The sequence below is a fragment of the Nelusetta ayraudi genome, unplaced genomic scaffold (assembly GCF_046127955.1).
Source record: "Nelusetta ayraudi isolate G7.1 ecotype Tasmania unplaced genomic scaffold, CSIRO-AGI_Nayr_v1 ptg000053l, whole genome shotgun sequence".
NCBI classification, from domain to species: Eukaryota; Metazoa; Chordata; class Actinopteri; order Tetraodontiformes; family Monacanthidae; genus Nelusetta; species Nelusetta ayraudi.
This window is the reverse complement of record NW_027466103.1, coordinates 6,932,963-6,945,738: the sequence shown is the minus strand read 5'-3', so window position 1 is coordinate 6,945,738 and position 12,776 is coordinate 6,932,963. Positions and strand designations below refer to the sequence as shown.

The 12,776-nt window shown below is 47.5% G+C and overlaps 1 long non-coding RNA gene across 1 annotated transcript in view; it reads left to right on the top strand.

Annotated features, from left to right (window-relative positions):
* The window catches only part of LOC142896506 (uncharacterized), a 60,337-nt gene that overhangs the window by 38,215 nt on the left and 9,346 nt on the right, over nt 1-12,776 (top strand). The window contains exon 2 of the long non-coding RNA XR_012928361.1: nt 2,779-2,860. This is a non-coding gene — a long non-coding RNA (uncharacterized LOC142896506). The remainder of the gene's footprint in view (nt 1-2,778; nt 2,861-12,776) is intronic.

Sequence of the window (12,776 nt, the reverse complement as noted above, 5' to 3'; positions counted from 1 at the left end):
CAGAATACAAAGTGTTGGAGCGAGAAGTGACGCACCGACCGGTGCCACCACCCCCCCCCACCCCCCCGCCCCCCCACTCGGAGACGAGAGGTGGGATGTGCGAGTGAGCGCGACAAACCGACGGATGGACGGATGGATGGACGGATGGATGGATGGATGGATGGACGGATGGAGCCAAACGAATGTAGGGTAATCCACTCCTTCGCCGTCTGTCGTTCCGCGTCCTCACAATGTTGACGGCCCAAAGTATCAAAGGCCGCGCGGGGAACACTTTCCAAACCTCCTACTGTTCCTCTGGAATTTGTGTCCGAGCAAAGCAAATACGCACTCACACGCGCACACACGCACGCAGACACACACACGCACACAAACGCACACATGCGCCTAATGAACATAGCAGAGCAGCAAGTCATTACACATACCTCATTCAGTTTTCCCCGAGCTGCTTTTACTCATTGCACACGTCGGGCTGCACAGGGGCGAGAGAGGCTAGAAGGGCGAGCGAGGCTGGGCCCACGTGCGCATCCGCGCCCGTTAAAGACGACGACGACGATGGCGGCGGCGGCGGCGGTCGAACGCAGCGCCAGAATGACACGGGTCCCGCTCCGGCCTGGCGCAACGTTCCCATTTTTTGTTTGTGACTGTGTGTTAGCGGGAAGCCCGGCTGCGAGCTAACCCCACCATGTTTTTCTCCCCTCCGCTGTTGTGTTTGGCACCTGTTGTGCGCTCATAATACACACACACACACACACACACACATATCTAATAGCTCGGACACACACACACTCTCCCGCTCACTATTTTTTATTTATTTTTTTTCCGCCATGTGCTATTCATAAATTAAAGCCATCAAAACGTGTTCCTTCGCCGTCACAAACACAATAATCCCGTGTTTTTCAACCCGGAGGTTTTCATTATTTCCATCCGCTCTCATAATGATTTTTGTTTTTCGCGAACCTCTGCTGTGTATAATATAAAATCTGTTTGGGGAAACTGAGGGGCCCGTTTCATTCTTTATTTTTACCCCCGATCGGACCTGTCTTCGGAGGGAACGCGCCGGGGTCGCAAAAACAAAGCGAGCGCATTGTGTCGTGCCCCCTCCCCCCCTACCCCCCTCACCCCCCCACACACACACCACCCCGACTTATTGTTGTTTTGTTTGGGCCCCCGTGAGGAGCCGTCGCACAGGGGGACGTGGTAAATGATAAGGAACGTGTTATTGTGCTCTTTAATCTCCCTGTTTTTCCCCCGGTCGCCTCCCCTCGCCCCTCCCCCGCTCCACAAAACCCCTCCGCCGATGACGCATGGGAGCCGAGCTGAGCTGACAGACACATCATCCCTCATTATCAGACTGCTGGAGAGGCCAGATACCCCCCAACTGCCCCCCCAGCCCCTCGCCCTTAGACCCTGTGGACGCAGAGGAGCAGATCATACTGCAGGAATGTGCACTGGGGCAGGTGGAAGGGAGCATTCGGGTTAAAAAGGCCCCGTGGCGTCATCTCCGTCCCCTCTGCTGCCTTCGTTTCCTCCGAGACTGGCGGCTGCCAAAAGTCCGACAACAACTTTGGATCCAGCGCCGTGTTTGGTTTGGCTGTGGTGCTTGTTTTCACAGAAAGAACATCTTTATTGATAAAACTTTTGTCTTTTGTCCCAAGCTGTTTTGCTGGATTTTTTTTTTTTTTTTTTTTTTCCCGGTTGCCAGACTGTGGCAAGAAAGACGTCTCCAGCCTCGTGTTTATAGAAGCAATTATTGGAATATCTACATATGAAAGAACCAGATATTGCCAGTTTTATTGTAGGAACACTGACGCTTTATGTTTAATGGATCTTTCTGCCTCATTTCATCCGTCGTGTTCTAATAAACCCCAGGGGGTCAAGAAAAGGTTACAAGCAGCTCCGAGCACAGCAGGTGTTATTTTTAACCCATAAAAACAAAACAGGTAAACAGGGCGTTGAAGAAAAGCGGCCTGGTTGATTCATTTGTAGTCTTAAATGAATGCAAACAGCGACTATGTTGTTTGTCCATGTCCTCCGTGCAACCATAATGTGGCTTTCAAGTAAAACAGAAGTATAAAGTTGGCCCTTGTAGATTAAAAACCAGTCAAAATGGGATTTAATGAGTGTTGATAATGGCAATGTTAGCGCAAGGCAATGTTAGCGATTACTTTATTTTCCTGTAATTTAAAAGCAGTTGATGTTCCAAGTTAAAAAAATTAATATGGAAACTTTAAAAATAAAACTGTGCAACATTACAGCAACAAAAGACTCCCAACAGGATTAAAAAAAAAATGAAAATAATAATAAAATAAATAAATAAAACAAACAATTAGAAAAATGAAAAACCGTTTTGATAATCTACTTTCTAAAAGAATAGTCCACAAACGTAGATAAATGTGTTCATATGGTAGAACATCCTGAAATAAGTGAAACAATTGAGCCTGCAAATAAAGGCAGTTGAAAATATCAATCATACAGTCATTAAATTAAAGCATTTATTTTTGTCTGCATTTGTCTTTTACGTCATCATTGTGTACTCATATTCTGTTTGTGAGTGTGTGCGCGTGTGTGTGTTTGTGTGCGTGTGCCTGTGCTTTTTCTCTTTGTGTCATCAGTTTTCTGACCCTGTATAATTTTGTCCTCAGCTTTTTCCGGCTCATACACACATCACCCACGGAGATTTAGAAAAAAGAAGAAAAAAAAAGAAAGAAAAAACTCTCATTGGCCAAGAAAAACCCAAGTCAGAAAATAAGTGTAACAAATGCACTTCTGTTCTTCCAGGAAATACCCCAGCCCGCCCCACACTCCACAACAGATGTCCGAGCAGTTACAGGTGTTAAAAGAGTCCAGAGCTGATGCACAGGTACAGTTTGTCACACACACACACACACACACACACACACACACACACGGCAGCGCAGACACAGGTGGCTTCAGTGCTGCGTGCAGAGCGCCTCTCATTGTCTGCCGGGGTCGGGGGGCTGCAGGTGGCCTCATCCGCTGGGCTCACAACTGCAAATCATTTATTTAGACGCTCGCTGCTGCCATGAGAGACGTGTCCAGAACCATCAGCGCACTCTTTCATTTTCACGTTGAAAAAAAATTAGGTTATGAACACAGGGGGGAGTGAGGACAAACTGTTATTTGCAGCAGTGGCCTGTCGGTAATTGCTACTAGGCGGCAGTTGATTCACCGAGCACATGTGGGACAAACAGGAGGGTTGTAAGGAGCGGGTTTGTCTGGAGGAACATCTCCCTGTTCAATCTGGCCTCAGACAGCGAGCTAACTCTCGCTTTAATGATAATAATAAGGCTGACATCGTATAGCCTCTCTCCCTCTGAGCACCGCAATTACTAGCCTGGCTCATTGCGTACGCACACAGTCTGTCTGGGGACCCAAGCCGCGGGATAATTCCTGGTTACCTGTCACAGCCACTTTTCAAAAACACACTTAACATACAAATGCTGCATGAGAAAAAAAAAAAAAAAAGAGGAGCGAGAAAAAGGCAAGGAAAAAAAAAAAACTTTAATGGTTTTAAGCGCACATGCACAGACAGGGGTTCCGAAACATACACACACACACACACACACACACACACACACACACACACACACACACACACATACACACAGCATATGAATTAGCCGCACATCTGCAGGGAGCCAAACGCGGATTTGCAGCTAATTTTCCTGCCCAAAAACGTCTAGTTAAGGTGAAACCACTGCTGTTACCTCATCTCAAGGGGTCATTCAAAACCCCAGAGGGTGTATTTATTGAGTGAGTAAGAGGAAATTACTGATGATGTTCTGTGTTAACTGACAATAAAACAAAGGCAATTTGGGGGTGTTTTTTTGTAGCTTTGTGTTCCTAGCATTATTGCTCCCTTGTAATGTGTAATGGAGACGGCTGACTGTGACGGCGAGGTTCCCGGCTCCCGCTGCTCGGGCCTGCAGTTTCCTGCCTCTCCTCTCAGGGATGGCCGAGTGTCAGCTCAAAACCTACATTACAGCGCGTCGACGCCTTTCATTTGCAAGATTTAGAGTGTGTGTCTCGCGCTCGCTGAGCGGATGACATGTTGACGAGGGGAACTCTGATTGCGCTCTATTTTTGCCATGTGTGTGTCTCTCTTGGAGAGCGGGCGGGACGGACCCACATCGCGCACACGCAGCGCAGCCGCACAGATCGCTCTGACAAAGAGTCACTGTCAGTGTCAAAACAGCGATGACTTATCTGATGATCACACGAGCCTCGGAACTCAGTACCACGACCAGGCAGTAAATCCGCATCATTATCTCACTTTCTGTCATTTTTATGGCTCAGTAATAATGCAGCAATATCCTCTAAATTAGCGTTGTACAGCGCGGCATAAATCAAGCCCATCCGCACCGCACATTGCCCCATTTATCTCAGCCTCTTACACAGCGAGTGGAAGTGATTTTTGTACCGTTGCCGTAAATACCGAACCATGGACGCTGCTCAGTGAGTTCACTGGCCGCAGGTCAGTGACCTTCCTCGCCGCTCGCTGATTCTTTGTGGGCAAATTCGGGGAGGAAGGGCAGCATGCGGCGTAGCGCTCACATGCACGGCACAGGCCCGGAGGGGGAAATAGATACAGGAAAAATCTGTTTGTTTGTTTATTTCTTATCTCCGACTTTATATAATAATGATATCATATTATCCAATGTCAGAGACCGATTTAAATGAGCCATCAATCAAAAGAGGCTAAATGATTTTGAAAAAGAAAAGAAAAATGTTTTGGTATTTGAGTCGCCACAATGGTTTTAGTTGGGTTTTATTTTTCTTCTGATTTCAAGGTCATTATGTGATGTTTTGTTTTCAATATTTTTGTTTTATATGGCCAGAAACACCATCAGACAATAGCTTTAAAAAAGGATAGACACAGAATTGAATGTGACCGTCGGTGGTCAAATACGGTTACCTATTTAAAGGACCAGTCTGTTAGATTTAGTGGCATCTAATGGTCAGATAGCAGATTGCAAAAATTGCTAACGTTTTTGTAATGTCCCATTTGATCTCACATTCTTAATTATATTTATTTTTATTTTCTGAACAGCTATAATATAAGATAAAAGCGTGAAATCCCAGGCAGATCTATGTTTTGGGCTACTTTAGAAATATGCTGACATAATATGCCAACCTCTTCACAGTCCAGTAAACTGTCTCTTTACTTAAATACGTTTGTTCTTTGTGAATAAGAATTGTGAAATATTTAAAATACTTTTATGTGCCAATAGCGTTCCATGCCAGAAGTCTCTTTAAGTATTGCATGCTGAGCCTTTTATGACGTGCAATAAAACAATATAACATGTAGCTGAAACAACAACAACAACAACAACAACAACAACACAAAGTTCCTTCAAGGCAACAAAGTCCCTCTGCACACATCAGACCGTAGTTACATGATAATAGTGAATACTAGCTTATCATAATAGCAATTTTAAAACTGACTCCAGGTTAACTCTACACACAGCCCAGGCTTCACAGTGAACATACATGTGATATACACTACTATATGATATAACACAACGGCTAGTGATAAAATGTCTCTTCCTTCCTGGACCTCATATCAACTCCCTCTTATCAGCTTTGCTTAAGTGCTACAATATAACTGCAGATAAAGCTCGTGAACAGAAGTCGTCTCGGTCCATGTGCAAGCTTTCCTGAGCCATGAGCTCAGATCTCTCTGAAATGTTTCAGAATTTTGTCTGATGTTCGTACTACTATTCCTATTTTTTAGTTGTTTCACATTTACAAACCCTAAAAGCTTTTCTGGTTGTCGGCCTTGGCTGAGACAGAAGCTAGAAACAGTCCTTTCCCTTCTTTATTACATGCTGAAGGAGGTTTATTCAGCGTGGTAATCCTACCACCCACCACCCACCACACACACACACACACACACACACACACACACACACACACAGGGGTCTGAACTTGGTAACACCATCCAGGATGGTCAGAAGTGTGTCTGGTCCTTTTCAGCTGGCCTTCTCTTTGATCCGTCACGTCATAAAGATCAGAACGATGAAATCCCAGCCAGTCATAATATCATCTTTTATTTTCCAGCATGTCTTGCATCATCGTGCATATGTTTTCCACTGCGGCACAGTTTACTGGTCTCCCATAGGCAGACCATTAATTGCTTGGCGCCTCTCAAGAAAAAAACAGCAAACAAAGAAACAGTTTTGTTAATAGCCTGCTGCTGTTGGCTGCTGATTTGGCCCAAGTGGTAATGCCAATTCTTTTGGAACGCACACAAACATCATACTGCCACCCATCATTAGCAGGGGCTCCGTGAACACTAATGTGTGCGTGCGGGTGTTTATAGGTTTGCATGTGTGCGTGCGTGCGTGCGCTTGTGTGTGTGCGGTTGTGTCTGAATGTGTGTCAGTTTGGATGCGCTTTCATGTGTGTTTGTTTGTGTACGCGGCGCCGTTTAATGCTTGTTGAGAGTATACGTGTGGGCCTTCGCATGTTGTCATGTGCCAGGCTGGCAGCACCGCTATTGTGCTCGAGGGTGGGGGGGGGGTGCACATACACAAGAATGCCCTCACACACACACGCGCGCGCACACACACATACATAGTCTTTCAGTTTTTGGCATTTTTGGATCACTTCCCATACATGTTAGTGAAGCATGAGAATGAAATTGACAGTCTTGGGCTGAAGGATGGCACAGCAGACACAAACAAGCGCTGCCAGCTTCCATGGCAAGTCTCGGCGGACAATGGTTCGGGGCAGCCAAATGGCACAGTTGCAATGTCCTTCTTGAGCAATTTCCTCGCAAATATTTGCTCTCCTCTGTTGTGCGCGTTTGTGTGTGGGCCCCGACAATATCGGCAATGTCGCCCTTTGTCGGCGTAGGGGGGAGGCGGGGGGAGGGATGGGGTGTGAGGGGGGGGGGCAATGGGAGAGCGTTTTTCACAATGAACTGACAGGGGTATTGTATGAAATCTTTTTCTCGGACCCGACGGCGGCCGGTGGGGTGGGGTGGGGTCCGGGGGAGGGGGGTGGGTGAAGGGGGGGTGGTCGGCCGTCTCCGAGATCTGCAGATGCCATTACGACACAGAAAACAGAAGTCAGGAGAAAAACAAGAAGGGAAAAACTCGAGGCAGAGGAAGAGAAAGAGAGCAGTAGGAGGAAAGAACTCTGTAACCCCTGAGCCCTGGCGAGAAGCGGAGAAATGGAGCTTATCTTGTTTATGTGGGAAGATCACTAGAATGCTCATCCGGCCCAGAGAGAGAGAGAGAGAGGGCGAGAGAGAGAGGGTGAGAGAGAGACAGAGAGAGAGAGAGGGCGAGAGAGAGAGGGTGACAGAGAGAGAGAGAGAGAGGAACCTCCACCATAGCTGTATGCTGACACTTCTCACTGGAGACACTCTGTGTGTGTGTGTGTGTGTGTTTGTGTGTGTGAGTGCGCGCACATGACAGCTGGACACATGAGCTGGCGCTCACTCAACTGTTGCACAAAAAGTTCCAACTCAACACTTGTCATTCAAGAGCGCATAATAACATCCGCGGGGATCGGTGCACGGCTCGTGGAAAACAAATGGGGGAGAGCAGCAGCGGAGGGAGCGGGAACTCCTCCGCATGTCTGTTTTCATTCCAAATCAACTCTGTGTTTTCATTATCGCACTTGTAATCCACTGACGAAATACGACAACAGATTCCGGACTGGTGTTGGTGTTGGTGGTGTTGGCGGCGGTGGTGGTGGGGGTGGGGGGGGTGGGACTTGGGCATCGTTGTCAGTCTCCGGGTCGTGGAGCTGCGCTGCCGACGGCCCTCCGCTGTTAATTTCCACCTGAGCGGGGAGCAATATAGCCCGAGTCCTCCAGCAGAAGTTATTTGAAGTGACGATTAGGTATGGATCACGGCCTGCCTTGTAATTAAGAGAGATTGCTATTTTCCCCTCACAATGGGCTCTCCTATCCTCATCTGTAATTATATGTTGTTCAAACATAGAGGGGAGTGTCCCTGGTTATTGTGCAGCCTGCTTCACCACCACAAGTGCCGGCATCGCTGATTGTGTCTCCCTCTCCGGCTTCAGCCTCCTCGATTCCTCTCGGCTTGCAATCTGACCCTCGCGAGCGGCGTCTACAGTCACGCGCGTAGTGTTGTGGTGCTCGAGATTGGTCTTGGTCTCAAGACCGCTTTCTAAGGGTCTCGTCTCGGACCCTAAGGCATTTTCACTCGGTCGTGTCCCAGTCTCGGACTGGGCGGACTTGGGATTTTTGATCCAGACCGGTCAAGACTCAGCTGGTCATTTATTTTTATAACGTCTTTGTTTTGAACCCCAAATATCTTGGTATTGTCTCAATCTCGATACTCTCTAGTCTTAATAATGTCTTGGTCTCGGTTGGTCTTGACTACAACACTACACGCGTGTGCGTGAGTGACGGGCACGGCTGATCGACACCCGTCGGGGGGCTTCGCCCCGACCGGGGGTTTCTTTTCTCACGGCGAGGGCGCCTGTAATCCCAGGTAGTGGCCTGTTGACCCCCTGCACGGTGACGCTGACGTGCAACCATGATGGATGCCCTGACGGAGTGAAGTAAGGACACACCTGGACAATGTTAGGAGTGAAAAGAGTTGGGGAGCCCTAAACGTTGCAAGATGCTGACCCCCTTGTTTAATTAAGTGCAGCGTTTTCGGCTTTTAAACATTTACTGCCGCCCACTTCGCTCCGCCTGCAAAGCCTTCACTTAAATTTAGCCCTTTGACAAATCCGCCAATGATAGGAAACGCGCCAGGCGACGAAGGTCATGGCTGTCGGTTGGGGCGGGAGGGCGCCCCTGTCTTGATCGTTCTCTCCGCGACGGAAGCGGTTGTTTTTTTGGGGCCTTTAAAATCTCACCAGCGAGTGGCCGCAGAGTGCAACATTTGACCCCTGCGATAAGTATAGGCCCAGGCGGTCTCGGCACCACACACAGACTATATTTCAGTGTAAAGCTGTGACCCCCTTGTTTTCCAGTAAGAGTAAATTGTCGTGCAGTGACCCGGCGACCGCACTTGCAAAACCACTTCCCCCTTTGTTATGATATTCTATGGTTTAACCACTTCTCTTCCCTTCTCTTCCCCCGAGGCCCGCGTCTGTACCCCACAGGCCTGCTCACGCCGCGTCTGTCGTCCCCGGACCTTCCGATGGTTGTGTGGACGGAGACAGAGGAAGCCTCAAAATTGCTAAACTTCTGCAAAGGCAGCGTCTAGAGTGCTCCGAGTTTAGCACGTGCGTGGGCTGTGCGGATCTCTCTCTTGCTCTTTAGGAGACGATCAGACAGAGACGAGACAGTCGCTGGCATGTTAAAGTTGTTGTTATGTGGTCTCCCCTCCCCCCCCCACCGCCCCCCCCACCCCCCGCCACACACCACCCTCTCCAATCCAGGGCCCTTTGTTATATGCAGGACATGTAATTTCACATTGTAAATAAAGTTGAACGCTTGTGACCGTAAAAAACACATTGAGTTGATTAAGAGGAATATTGGGTGCCGTGGCCCTTCGTCTGGTTTCCGTTGCACAAATCCTGAAAAGACTTCCACTTTATTGTTAGCATGTCAGAATCTACGGTTACATAATTAGGAAAGCCTTCTCGCAGCTCCTGGTTGATTAGGAAGCCACAATTAGATAGTTTTGTGGTGCGCTGAAGAAACACAATCCCCTCTTTATACTGCCGCATCGCGGCAGCCACCTCTGAGCCCATGCAAGTATGGGGAAACGTTGCTATTATACATTATTACATTATTAGCCAAATGCTAATGTTTGGTTGTCATTAATGAGAGAGAGAGCGTGCATAGGTGCTGAATAGAGCCCATACTCTCTAATCAAAAGAGTTTTGACTATCTCAGGGGGCCAGTACAGTTTGTCCCGTCCATAGAGCTTCATGCTATGACCCCCTTTTCCTCTGATTCTCTCCCTCTCTCTCCCTCAATCTCATTCCCCTCTGTCCATCCCTTTTTTTCCAGTCCGAAGCAATTAGGAGAGGCAGAGGGGGAAAAGAGGAATGTGTGAGATGCTTTGTGAAGATTGGGCGAGGGAGTGCAAGAGAAAAGTGACGGATAAAGAGAGGGGAAGAGATGAGAGAGACACAGAGGAGGTGAAAAGGAAAAAAGGGAGAGGAGAAGGCCTTGTCTTAATTGGCCTGTGTGGCCACGCTGGGCTGTGATGGTACAGGCTTGCCAAACCCGGTGCCTCAATAGTTGGCCTAGCCTTACATGCATCCCGTGCATCCGGCCAACCACAACTAACTCTAGTGTGCTCTTTGGCAGTTTCCAATGTCAGGCCTGGGAGAGTTGTGCCACCCACATCTACGCTCCACACTTCAGGAGCCCTGTCTGATGGGGATGTGCTGCACGGCTTTTGGATTTATGCTTGATGTGAGTCCTCCGGTTTAGGTTAGAGTGGCATTTTAATGGTCTCTGTTTATTCCTGTTGGCCTTTAAGGAGTTGTCTCGTCACTGTATCATGACAAGGTTGCCGAATTTGCTTTGTTTTGTTTTTGTCAAAAAAGAAATGGGCGTTGAAAATTGCTCCCGTCCAAAAGCTTAGGTCCTTAGGTCTTGTTGTTTTGTCCCGCTGAGGTGGTTGCCTCCGACGTGAACCACGAGCCAGCCCTCTGCCAGACTACACCCCTGCGGCATCAGCTCGGATGACATAACAGTACCAGACCGACATGCCAATGAAACTCAACAATCAGGGAAAGCGCTATGTGTTTTGGCTCCCTGGACCATTCAAGCTTGTTTTGGTTGATTTATGCTGTGCCCCATCAGACGAGGCGGCACAGCGCAGCGCCAGGCCCTGAGGACCACAGAGTCCCTGATCTCATTACCAACCTCCGGAGACTCTTACTATGTATAAACACCTGCAGGGAACAGGCTCAGCCTGCTGTGGAACACACACACACTCACACAGATGTGCACCTGCCAGTGGGTTTTCTAGCAGTGCACTTTTTTTTTTTTTTTGCAGTACAGAAATGTCAGGAGTGCTACAGAGAGGTTTGGTAAACACGTGCACCCCTTTGGAAAGGATTCAGCGGACTTTATTGACGTTAACCCTCGCTTACTCACTGCATTAATGGACTGGTGATTTAATGAGCAAACTCCTGACAAACCATATTAACCTTCCCCGAGCAAAACAGAGCTTTGCACCTCAGCCAGATGAAGTGATGGACTGCCTGTCTAACTCGTGAAGCTCAAACTCTCTGACGTCGGCCTAAAAACAGGGACTGAGGAACACGGGCGAACTCCACCGCACCCCCGGGGCCCCCGAATTGCTCTGAAACAAAAATACCGTCCGTCCATCTGGGTGGCAGTGCGCATGCATGTCAACAATGAAAGGTTGTGCCATTTTCAGAATGCACTTGTGATAATTTGAGACATGTTTGTTGCTAAACTTAGACTCCACCGAAGAGCAGCTCGCTCCAGTAGTTAGCGAGCCGCTGGAGGATGGAGCGGCAGATGGGTGTGTCAGAGCAGTGAGAACAGCTCAGGTCTGGAGTGGTATGCAGAAAAGGAAGAACTAGAGTGCTGTGGCAAGGCTGCTGGCCTTTCCTGAGTGCTGATTTCCTTTGGCACACAGCCCCGTCACCGGGCGGAGACAAACAGAGACAGACACGGCCGTCTCCGCTGGGGAGCACACAAACAGGTGGGAAAATGAGGAGGCGGAGGAGCGGGACAGCGGTGCAAAGAAAGAAAGGTCCGTTTCTTGCACGAGCACAGAGAGCTTAGTTCACATGGCTGGAAATGAAAATGGTCCCCATATTGAACCCATGTCCAAGACAAAAAAAAAAAAAAAAAGGTGAGGGGGGAGAAAAACAAAAGCCATACGTCTTTAGACATGGTATGATTAATAAAATGTTTTTTTTTATTGATATTAAAAATGAAAGTACATGAATTGTGCATTTCGGACGTTCTAGCGTGCAGAGGTTAAATCAATAAAATACACACAGGCAGAGTGAGCTACTGACAGAAAATGTTGCCAATGCTCGGCAACGTATTTCTTCATATTCAGCCAAAGGAAGTGGTTGTATTTCACGACATTCTTAAGAACACAAGAGTAGCCTGTTTCAACATTAGTGAATGAATGCAGTCCTAGCAGGAAAATATAGAATAAAATAGAAAATATAATAATAATAATAATAATAATAATAATAATAATAATAATAATAATAATAATAACAGCAACAATAATTATTATTATTATCGTAATTGCACTGCCTGCTTTGTTGCACAACTGAAGTAGAATATTCGAGACGGGACACAGCTTTAATAATTGAGATCTCTCTTACAGAAAGATGATATTGTGTATCGGCTTGACTCTTCACTGCAGCAGGGTGAGTATCCATTAGGTCGCCATTTCATGGGTGATGTATTACACAACTTAGGAGGAAACAATAACGTCAATGACACAGAATTACCTTGTTTCTGACATGGGCTTGAGTGGTTTGTCACAGAGAACTGTGTCATTGTGGTCAGCCAGGTGCAGTCAAAACCTCAGCCGCACTCCCACTACAACATTATCATTTACTCCCAGCTTCGCTCATCCCTCACAGAGCACAGTTGTTTTGTTTTTTTTTGTTGTTGTTTGTTTTACGTTCTTTTTTTTCTCGTAAGTGTCTCAGAAATGGTTCAGCGCGATAGCCCTTCATCAAATGCATAATGGATTGACAATCGTTGAGGAGGGTTGAATGGCAATGACGCTGCCCTTCTGGCGAGCCGCCATGCAAATACGGGTACAGACTGTTGATGTGAGATTGGGGGCTTGTATTAA